Source organism: Patiria miniata, unplaced genomic scaffold (assembly GCF_015706575.1).
Source record: "Patiria miniata isolate m_02_andy unplaced genomic scaffold, ASM1570657v1 HiC_scaffold_25, whole genome shotgun sequence".
Lineage (NCBI taxonomy): Eukaryota > Metazoa > Echinodermata > Asteroidea > Valvatida > Asterinidae > Patiria > Patiria miniata.
In genome coordinates, this window is record NW_024037064.1 from 845,893 (window position 1) to 858,256 (window position 12,364).

At 39.2% G+C, this 12,364-nt stretch overlaps 1 long non-coding RNA gene across 1 annotated transcript in view; it reads left to right on the forward strand.

Annotated features, from left to right (window-relative positions):
• LOC119733320 overlaps positions 1 to 9,687 on the forward strand; it is a 35,277-nt gene extending 25,590 nt beyond the window's left edge. The window contains exon 3 of the long non-coding RNA XR_005271774.1: positions 9,514 to 9,687. This is a non-coding gene — a long non-coding RNA (uncharacterized LOC119733320). The remainder of the gene's footprint in view (positions 1 to 9,513) is intronic.
• The last annotated feature ends 2,677 nt before the right edge of the window (positions 9,688 to 12,364 follow it).

The window sequence follows — 12,364 nt, forward strand, 5'->3', positions numbered from 1 at the left end:
ACTCTTTGGGAGTGCACGATGCAGCCTTGCAGTGGTTTGACTCATACCTTGCAGACCGGCAACAGTCTGTTAACTTCAATGGAGTATTATCTGCCCCTGCCTCCCTTGACTGTGGTGTTCCTCAAGGATCGGTTGGCGGTCCCATGTTATTCACCGTCCCACTCGGCCAGATCATCCAGAAACACAACCTGTAATATCACTGCTATGCTGATGACATACAGCTGTATCAATCCTTCAATCCATCTCAACCCAATGCTGTGTCTGCCCTGGAGAATCTTGAGGCTTGCATTGATGAGATCAAGACATGAATGATGACAAACAGTCTCAAATTGAACTAGAGTTTCGCGTTTGTTGAGTTACAAACGCAGAGTGGTCGGGCGGACAGCCTTTCATTTTACACTGCCCAGTTAAGTTAGGAATATATGTTTATGTAGAAAAACGGGATCAAAATCCCTTCAAATACAATCAATGTTTCAAAAAGGTATCTTTAACGGTGTGATAAATTTCAGTAAACATTCTCATGATGTGCACAAAAAGTTATTTCTGGTTTGATGACGTCATCAGTCAAAAACGGTTAGTGAATACTGATAAAGTTCGGAGAGGATAATTTTTCATTGTAAAGTTAAAATAACGTATGAAAATATGGGAAATATAATTGTTTGTATTAATAACACCTAACTTCCAGTTTGATGACGTATTGATAACACCTAACTTCCGGTTTGATGACGTCACAGCATTAGAGATCCAAAGGTGAACATTGTAATGGATATCATTATTTGGACTTCAAAGATATGACAGGAATCAAATGATAGAATTAAATTAAAACCATGATCTTTTTCAAATTCTCCTTAAAGTAACTTCTGGTCTGATGACGACATGAATTTGAAACCTTGCCAAGTTATCTGTGGTTAATCAGAGAATGTCAAGAGGTGATTTGGTAAAATTTGGAGGGATGGTTTTACAATTAAAGAAGGGAAACTCGATCTTATGTGTCGATAGGGGCGCCCTTTTGAATTGACGTCATCCCACTGTTTTTTTGCGTCTTGCATTCCTCACTAAACACTTTCATAATATATATGTCTGTAGTAAAATGCTTCCGCTTTTGAGTTATATTCAGTTTTTATTGCACTTCTGGTAACACCGGAAGTAAAGGTCAAGCGGTTTTGCGTCCGGGAACCCGAAATGTTTCTCACGGCATAGTCTACAACCTCACGAAAAAAGAACACGGCACTCTATTTAGTTCAAAAGATTTAAGGGCAAACTATTTTGTCAAAATTTGCCCTTAAATCGCTTGTAATTTTATACCCGATGATGTCATGATGACGTAACAAAATTTATAACATCTTCGTAACATGGTACAAGTTCACACAAGGTTTTGTGATCATACCGTAAACCGTTCGGAAGAAATTTTGCTTTGTTTTGATTTCAGGCTAACGTCTTCATTTTGAATTCACCTAACTTTGACCTTCCGGTGGACCCGGAAGTAAAGGTCAGGCGAGTTTACGTACATGACAAAAAATGTTGAGCAATTGATAGTCTATCTCACTACAGAATACAAACATCATTGATTATTTAGTTCAAGAGTTATAGGTAAAGTAATTGGTCACTTTTTCAGATAAAATCACTTGTAATTTGACACCTGATGACGTAATCATGACGTCAGAGTAATATGCACCACTTCGGATGAGGGTTGATATATATTGAAAGTTACAAGTTCATACCATATACCGTTTAAGAGAAAACCCATGGAGAAGTATTGTCCGAAAAAAAAAAAAGAAAGAAAGAACTAGAGCTTGGCGTTTGTTGTTACAAACGCAGAGTGGTCGGGTAGACAACTATTTTATGAAACACTGTCCAGCTAAGTTATGAATATTTTTTATGTAAAGACTAACAAAGTGAACAGCGTAATAAGTGCACTGATTCTACTTTCCGAATCACAGTGTGCATGCAGTGTACAAGCTTAACCCCGGTTATGACACATTAACTGCGCATGCGCGCTTTTCTGTCTTGCCTTTTTTCAAGACGAAGACTCGCGCAGCGATCTATTTTAGTCGTACACGCGTGACGACAGTACTTCTCCTCAGACTTTCTCAGAGTCTACATACTAATAACTGTACATGTACATGTACGCCCGCGAAAAGCAAACGAAAAGCCAGGCTACGTTCAGCGGGCGTGCGCGCCGAACGGCGACGCGCTATGCTTTCATTGAATTTTTGAGCGACGGACTACTATTAGGGTATTTATGTCGGTGGCGGGTCACGTGTGTGAACAATTAGACAAGCCACGAAACCTGGCACAATTGACGCCAATGTTTAAGCTGTCATTCAATGGACAATTCACGATTATATCTCTCAGGATTGATTTATTTTTGAAGAATAGAAGGTCTTTTCGTTGTAACTTCCGGTCTGATGACGTCATCAACTTCAAACTTCACACATCTGTTGTTTGCATGAAGGTCATTATATATGCCAGTTTTAAGGTGATTACAAAACACTTCGCCACAGACATCTATTCAAAATGCATTTTGGACATTCTTAAACCTGCCGCAAGAGGGTGGTCGAGAATTTCATTACGTCACCGGTACAAGTTTTGAAGAATATTGTCTGGCCAGAGACTAACACCATTGAAAGCAAGTTCATATCTATTACCAATTTTAAATAATAAGCCAATAATAAGCCACTTCCAGTTTCGACCGGAAGCAAGGGTCATGTGGTTTTACGTACATGTTAAAAAAATAAAGACCTTAATTTACTTGCCGCAAACAGCAAGACGACAGATCTCATTATTGATTTTATATAGATTTTTAAAGGTAACAAAATATCAAAGTTTAATTGCTTGTCACGTGACACCTGATGACGTCATCATGCCATTATTGTTCTGGCACAATCTTAGCATTAAGGTCTTTGCTTAGTGTTACTTTGATGAAGATTCCCCATTGAAAAGTGGCCAAAAAGGTCCCTTGAAAAAGAAGGGCACAAAGTGGAAAAACTGTGTACAAAGTCTATGGGCTTAAATAAATATTCAAATGTTCATAATAAATCACATGATGATGTCATCATTGCGTCTATCTTCGCCAACGACCTTTGCTTTGACTATGTTAAGTTTCAATGTCATAATGAGTGTGCTTTATGACTAAAATGCTGACGAGATAAATCGTGCACAAAGTCTATGGGATTTGTTATAGAAGACCAAGCGTCTTGAGCACAAGACTACGCGCCACGTGTTTGGCCCCATTCCAACAAGCATGACGATGATGAAATAATGGATCTCCACTGAATGCATGTACAATGGATGTCCTGTAAATGCAGTGTACTCACGCACACCCAGCTCTACGTTTTCATTGAATTTTTGAGCGACGGACTACCGTTAGGGTATTTTTGTTGGCGGCGGGTCACGTGTGTGAACAATTTGACAAGCCACGCGCCTGGCACAATTGACGCCAATGTTTAATCTATCATTTAATGGACAATTTAAGATTATATCTCTCACGATTGATTTTTTAGCAATTTTTGAAGAATAAAAAGTCTTTCCGTTGTAACTTCCCGTCTGATGACATCATTGGCTTCAAATTTCACACATGTGTTGTTTGCATGAAGGTCATCATATATACTAATTTTCAAAAGATTACAGCAAACTTCGCCACAGACATCTATTTAAAATGCATTTTGGACATTTTTCAACCTGCCGCTAGAGGGCGCTCTAATATTCCATGACGTCATCGGTTACAGTTTTGAAAAGTACTTTCGTGCCGAAGACTAACATCGTTGAAAGTACGTTCATAACTTCCAGGTTCGACCGGTTTCGACCGGAAGTAAGGGTTGTATGATTTGACACTCAGGAAGTAAATTGAAGACCGAGTATTATTCTATTGACTGCTGTTAAAAAACAAGTTCCGGTCTCTCACGGTTGATTTTGTATCGATTTGTAATGATTAAAAAATAGAAACACTAAATTGCTTGTAATTTGATACCTGATGACGTCATCATGACGTCAGGACAATATGCACTACTCGATATCAGGGTCGATATGTGTTCATATCTTGAACAGTTTAGGAGTAAAGCTGCGGAGAATTATTGTCCAAAGAAAAAAAAAAAGAAAGAAAGATTAATCGGAACAATTCTAGACAGTGGTCGGGTTGTGCCCGACCACTCAAAGAAAGAAAGAAAGAAAGATTAATCGTAACAGATCCAAAGAGTGGTCGGTTTGTGCCCGACCACTCAATGACAACAAGTCTGAATTTATCCTGTGTGGCTCAAAATAACAACTCCAAGTTCAATATCACAAGCATTAGGACTGGAGATTGCCACATCCATCCTTCCAACAAGTGTCGCAACCTAGGTGTCACTTTCGACCCCCACATGTCCCACATTGATCAGATATCAGCAGTGTCAAAATCAGTCAGATTTCATCTCCGTAATCTTGGCTTCATTCGGAAGTATCTAAATCGTACGGCCACTGAGCAACTCGTCCATGCATTTATAACTTCGCGCTTAGATTTTTGTAATTCCCTCATGTATAACCTGCCACAACACCAAATCAACAAACTTCAACGCCTCCAAAATGCCACTGCTTGCCTCATCGCCTTATCCAGACGCACCACTCATATCACCCCCGTCTTCAAGTCCCTTCACTGGCTCCCCATCGCTGATCACATTGCCTTCAAGATCCTCCTTCTCGCTTTCAAGTCACTACAAGGAACTTCACCGGACTATATAACGGACATTATCTCGAAAATATCAGCCGTCAAGTAGACTTCGTTCGGCCAGAGCACTACAGCTTACTGTTCCCCGCACCAATCACTCTTGGGGAGACCGGTCTTTCTCAAGCGCCGCTCCCAAACTCTGGAACAATCTACCCCTTGAAATTTGCCAGTCATCATCATTGTCTGTATTTAAATCTTCTGTGAAAACTCATATGTTTACCTCACGTTTTTGTGTTTTAAATAAGTTGATGTTTATTACTACGTATTTTATGCAATATATCATGCATTGCGCAGTGTTGAAAATGTTCCAAACATGTGCGCTTATTGCTTGAAATGTTTTTCGAATGTCGACGCGGCCGATACACATTATGCAATAGGTCATTTTACGAGACCTTTTGGGGAATGCACAAATGGGTGACAACCTTCTCACATGCTGCCAATTTCCAAACGTTTGTCAAGTGACACATTTTTGGAAATTTCTGTGAATCCGCCCTTCCCCCATGCATTCTAATTTGTAATTGGTTGCAATTGGGGGATCCACGAATGAGTGACAACCTTGCATGACGTCAATTTCCAAACATGTGTCAAGAGGCACATTTGTGGACATTTCTGTTTATCTGCCCCCCCCCCCTGTGTTCTAATCCCCCCCCCCAAAAAAAATGTGTCAAGCGACACATTTTTGGAAATTTCTGTAAATCCCCCCATGTGCTCTAATTTGTTCTTGGTTTGCATTCGGGGGATTTACAAATGAGTGACAACCTTCTCGCATGCTATCAGCTTCCAAACGTGTGTCAAGTGACACATTTTTGGAAATTTCTGTGAATCCTCCTACTCCTCTATGTGTTCTAATTTGTACTTAATTCACGAATGGTTGACAACCTTCTGGCATGCTGTCAATTTGCAGAAAACAAAATAAGATCCTTTCCAAAGATGTGTCAAGTGACACATTTTTGGAAATTTTTGTAAATCCCCCAATGCGTTGTTACAATTTGGGAAGCCACAAATGAATGACAACCTTCTCGCATACCTTCTTGCGTGTCAAGTGACACATTTTTGAAAATTTCTGTAAATCCCCCCTCCCCATGCACTCTAATTGCACTTGGTTTGCAACTTGGGAATGCACAAATGGGTGACAACCTTTTCGCATTCTATCAATTTCCAAACATGTGTCAAGTGATACATTTTTTTAAATTCCTGTGATTCCCCCCCCCCCCCCCCCCAATGTGTTCTAATTGAGTGGTCCGGCAATAAAATCTAATAGGCCCAGGCCTCTCTTGATATTCCTCGATGAAATCCGACTCAGCAGCCTGACTCCAGCCTGATCTCAAGATCCCCTGACTCCTGTCAGAGTCTTAATAATTAAAGATATCAGCTACAACTGATGTAAATCACAGTTACTAACTGTCTAGATATCCGCTCTCCGACTCTGGCTCCCCAAAGTTTTTCTCCCCAAAACTTTGCTCCCCAAAACTTTGCTGCCCAGCTCAGCTCAGCTCCCCAATTTCATCAAGTTGGCTCCCCCAACTCAAGTTGTAAAGATGACACATTCTCTAAGTATCTCAGCTCCCCAAACTGGCCAAAGCACTATGTGTAAATACAGTTAGAGATCAGCAGTAGAGTTCGCAGCTAGCAGTAGACCAACACCCATCAAAGAACCGTACCCAAAATGAACAAAATCTGCCCTATTTATACCCTATTGGCCCAGCGCGAAAATAAAAAGTACGCGATAGTTAATAGGCCACGCCCATTTTGTAAAAATCACAGTATACTGAATTCACATAGCGATAGTTTCTCCTCAATTTCTCCAGAATTATACAGCAAAATATCACACAAAAAGGCTTAAATTAATCTTCAAGACATTCCTTACAGTAAATCTGTTGTAAACATGTGAATAAATTGTACAGAATCCCCCAAATGCTCACTTTTACAAGTAGTGAATGAATGAAAAAAAACCTTAAAGGGAAAATACAACATTTGCAAACATCAAAAAATAAAACTACCAAATCATTTTGAAATACCTTGCTGGACTATTAGTGAATGACAGTGTAAAGCATCCTGTAAAATCATGGCACCTGGTATACTGTCATTTTCAAGAAAAGTGGTATTCTTGTATCAATTTCAAACACTGGTCGGCTGACCAGCGTTGGAAAAAACTGGCTTTTTTCCAAATACTGGCCCCAATTGACCATCGCACTTGTTTGCAATCAATTACACACCTATGAACGGGTACGAGCCAGCTAGACTGGTTCTCTGACCTTACAATTCCCCAATGTATGTAAACTGCTCTGTTTCTTCTTATATGGAGTCAGGGAACCAGACTACAGGAAAATGATTGTTTTTCTTGGTTTTTATAACATTTTTGAACCCAAAACCTCAAAAGGTCAGTGTAACTACATTTGCTATATATTTCCAAACCCCCCAATTCCATTCATTTCTGAAAATTACAGCAAAAGCAAATGATGTATTTTCCCTTTAAGTTCATTGAAGAAAATTCAGTGATGTCACAGATATGAATAATCATGAGACAGTCACTGACTTACCCAACCTTGTTCCCATGGGTACGAGATCTTGCTGAGCCATGTTGCTTCCCATCATGCCTTGCGCGATCTTAACCCCTGGAATTGTGTAATTTAAATGTATCAAAATATGGCACATTATACGGTAATTAGGCAGAAGTTTATCCGTTTGACGTGCCGACGCCATCTTTAAAATGTTAAAAATTGTGATTTTGAAGAATCCATCCTTTCAAACATAAGGTTTGGACATTGCGTTATTTAGCAAAGATTTGTATTAAATGTATCAATCTTCGAAATGCGTGCGCAGTACGCTCTGAAAAGCCAGTCAGCATCATTTATGTGTACATCACGGCCAGGGGTTAGTGAAGGAATGCGCACGCGCCCATGGAGTCGAGGCTGTGACTTACCAGACGAAATCTGACAGAAAAGTCATCAAAACTTGCCCAACTTTCAAAGTTGATTCAAATTAGACAACTTCACATCTAAAGAAGCTACATAATTATTTAGTAAAACGTTCTAATAATATAAATTACGTTTTAGAAGTCTCAGTTTGCTAGAAATAATTTTAGAACTTTCAGCCAATCAGAAACGTTTTAAGCGCCGCTCAAATGGCAGCCATGTTGGATTTTACCATCACGCTATATATAGCACAGCTGACATGTGTAAACAAACATGTGAGTTAGCCCAGGTTGGACGAAGTCTTCATTGCAATACGACTAGGGAGGAAAGGGAGTCAACCAGGGCTAACACGTGAGTGTACACACAGAATTTCGGCAGAAAAATACTCAAAACTACCTAGAAGTAGTACCTGAAAAGACAACAGGAATTTTCTAGACAAAAATGCCAGATCTCTAGGAGGATATATGTAAGACTTAGAGTAATAAAACTTAAGTAAAAAGTGGGATTTGGGGGCATTTTCGTCACAGTATGATCCAGAAACCTAGTGTGAACTTGTACCATGTTACGAAGATGTTCTAAATTTTGTTACGTCATCATGACGTCATCAAGTATCAAGTTACAAGCAATTTCAGGGCAAATTCTGACAAAATAGTTTGCGCTGTATCTTTTGAACTACATAGAGTATCGTGTTCGTTTTTTGTGAGGTTGTAGACTATGCCGTGAGAAATATTTTTTGTTCCAGACAGAAAACCGCTTGACCTTCACTTCCGCTGTTACAGGAAATAAAAACCGAATGCAAGTCAAAAGTGGAAGCATTTTACTACACACATATTATGAAAGTGAGGAAAACCAGACACAAAAAAAGTGTGATGACGTCATCATCCGAAAGGGCGCCCCTAGCGGCACATCAAATAGAGTTTGCTTTCTTTAATTTTAGAATTTGAAAAGGATCATATTTTTAATTTAATTCTATCATTTGATCCCTGTCATATCTTCGTAGTCCAAGTAATGATATCCATTACAATGTTCATTACAATAACTCTAATGCTGTGATGTCATCAAACCGGAAGTTAGGTGTTATTAATAATACAAACAATTATATTTCCCATATTTTCATATGTTATTTTCACTTCACAATGAAAATGTATCCTCTCCGAATTTATCAGTATTCACTAACCGCTTTTGAATGATGATGTCATCAAATCAGAAATAACTTTTTTGCGCACATAGAATATTTACTGAAATTTATCACACTATTAAAGATACATTTTTTAACATAATCATTGATTGTACTGGAAAGGGAATTAATTTTGTGAACCTTTGTTCTACATAGACATATATTCCTAACTTAACTGGGCAGTGTATAACAGTTCAGTTTATTCTTGGTTTTCAATTGGAGCATCCACAAATATGTGAAACCGGCTGAATGAGAATCATGTCCCAATGCTGATTTGGGGAATGTGTCATGAGAGGGCGCAATTCAAAATATGACTCAGCAACTTTGGCATTTGAGATTCAGAATATTGTGGTTATGTTTGTTCAGTTTTCTTGAAATATAGAGCATTCATAGAGCCAAAACTTCATCAGGTTAGTTATTAAGCATCCTTGTTTAGATTTTAAGCACTAGTTTGCTGGTTGAAATGAAATTTAAAAAAATCACAAATCACACGGTTTAATTGCCAAACACGCTTTCAAGAACACGCTGCAAGAAACAGCTGTCGTATTGCAATTCGTTGTAACTTATTTTCAACTGTTGCCGTAGCTTCCAATGTAGAAACACGATGTAAAAAACAGAATACAATTTATTGCCTTCAAGAGAGAACTGCACAAAGATAGAAAATGTTTCATTTCCTTATGATTACTGTTATTCCTGTTTTGTTATTTTTGCACAAACAGCTGATTGAAATCAACCAGTCTGAGTTAGTTCTCTTGGTTGGGGAGTTATTTGGGTGGTAACGAAGCAGTGGACCAGGCAATCAATCGAGCACACCATTGAGACATGGATCAACCTGTACTGATTGATGGAGTTGTGCTGACTTACATTGATGATAAAGTAAGTAGGAAGTTTATGTTCTGCATGGGCACCTTGGTTTGATTCCTCTTTTGTTCCATGGTGTAGCCTTAGTTATCCTTGAATGAATTGAACAGTTTTTGGTTCATATCCTCTGCTTGATCCTCTGTTCTATTGACCCTGAGTCTTTGTACCCCCAGGTGACGATAACGCGACGCCATGTCCAGTCATGCAATGTCAATTCAGTTTGAGAGGTAGTCTGGTAAAAAAGGATGGTTGAATCGTGACATTACACTTTTTAACAAATTTAAGAATGTGATGACAGAATCTCAGAGAGTTGACTGGATATCGCTGCTAGGCATCATCATGCAGTTTGACTTCACGCCGGTGCCGTGCAAGCGTGAAGTTAAGGTTGTGATGAAAGATGTTTTCCTAGGGATATCTTACATTGGGACGATGATGTTTGATGAATAAGATCATTTGGGAGCCCGTTTCAGTCTTCAGTCGTGTTTGGGAACAAACTTTTGTGGTACGCTTGTGTGCGGCATTGCAAGGAAGCGTAGGGCTGATTATGTCTATTTCTTTGTGGTCGTTCTACTGGGGTGATGTAATAAGGGATGTTAAGGGCAATTTCTTCATGGATGGAGTGGTAAAGCATAGTGACCCTGCTGACTGTTCTGCAGTGTTGGAGGCATAGGCTCACAAAACCAAGTGTTGTATTAGCTCTGCTTGCTATTTGATTGATGTGAAGAGACCATGACAAATGTTTTTGAATTTCAACTCCAAGGTATGGATGATTGGGTACAACAGAAAGGTTGGCATTCATCAATCTGTAGATATTATCATGATGATTTTTGCTTCTTGTCATATGTAGGGTGTGACATTTCTGTGGCTTAAATGACATCTGCCATTGATGAGACCAGCTCACAAGGCTATCCAGATCTTTTTGGAGTTGTTGTTGGTCATTGAAGTTAGCAATGCGTCGGAATAGTAGGCAGTCATCAGCAGATAACTTGATTTTGGTGTCTTTGCTAATGTTGTCACCAATGTCATTGGGGGACTCCTGATGCAATTGATGTAGAGCTGATTTTTTTCCATCTACAACTACTTGTTGGGTTGTGTTGGTTAACCATGTTCTGATCCATGTCAAGGTGTTACCTCTAATCCCGTAGTGTTCTATTTTATGAAGTAATCTCTCATGGGCTACAGTGTCGAATGCTTTGCTGAAGTCAAGCACCTGCACATCTTTCTGAGCTTTGTTATTTTGATCTCGGTGTCGATGGATTTCTTCCATGGTGTTTATGAGTTGGGTTTCACACAAGTGATTAAAGATATGTTCCAGTAATTTGCAGGCTACCCACGTGAGGGAAACTGGTCTGTAGTTGTTTGGTGATGATTGGCCCCTCTTTTTGTATCCAAGGATTTGATGGCTGTCACTAACCAGGTTCGACTTGAAAAATAGTTTTGGTTTCCGGGACACGTCACTGACAAAAAAAAAAGAATTAATGAATATTAAATATAATATAAAGAAACAAAATTGCGCCCTCTTGCGACAATGACAGTTTTGTTTGGATCCAAGGATTTGATGGAGAGTCATTTGAGAGGCCCAGTGATTTTTGAAGGGATTGTCGTTCGGTATTGTATTTACGGCATTTGAGAAGGAAATGAGTGACATCATCTGAACATGCACACAATTCACATAAACCATCGGGATGTTTGCCAATTTTGTGGAGGAAGGTCTTCATGCCTTTGTATGCACCAAGGCGTAGTCTGTGCATGATGATTTCTTGGGAACATTGTAGGCCCCAGCTGGTGAACGAGAAGGGCACCTCATATCTCAAGCTGTTTTTGTAGTCCAGATTATTCCATTTGGTATTGATAATTTCCAGACTAATATTTTGTTTGTCGTATGTATGCTATCAGTATGTGCCACGGGAGAGTGAATTTCTGTGGAGATATTGGGATTAATATAATGCCAATACGGGAAAGGATCATGTAGAGGGGAAAATGGTCAGAGGATATTTAGCTGAGGTCCTTGCTTCGAATGGGGTGTTATGGGTGGAGGAATCTCTTTTTTTTGAGAAATAATGTTTTTGCCAGTTATCGAGGTTAACGTGGTCATTTGGGTGATTATTGAGGGAATTTCTCCTGTATAAGTTGCTCATGAACTGTCGTCGTAGTGCAAGGGGAGGATCACAGCATTCTGTTTGAAGTCGGTAGAGCGGTGTACACTTTGAATGGCTCCTGTGCAGATTTTTAGAGCTTGGTATTGAAAGCTGTCAAGACTTTGTTTAGTTGTCTGAGAGGCAGATTCGAATGCTTCACAGCTGTATTCTAATATGGGTTGATAAGTGCTGAGTATAGTTGGTATAGTGTTTTGCACTTAGCTTCCCAGGAATTATCGCATATATGCATCGTAAGATATTGAGTCTCTTTTTATATTTGGTTCTGACACTGTCAATGTGAACAGTGATTTGTCCAGGTAAGTTTACTGTCAAAAATTAATCCTAAGAACTTGGCAGCTGAAGTAGTCCGGAAAGTTGTTAATCCATTTCGTAATTATTACTAACACCATCTTTACCAGGAGAGTTATATTCGGAGGAGTGAATAGCGTGATGTAATTCCTGTATATTGAAGGGTTCATTGATAACACTGTCCTTATAATTGTCAATGACAAGTTCTTCGGCTTTGTCTTTCCTAGGGATAAATGAAGAATGGTAGTTATTATTGCTGCTG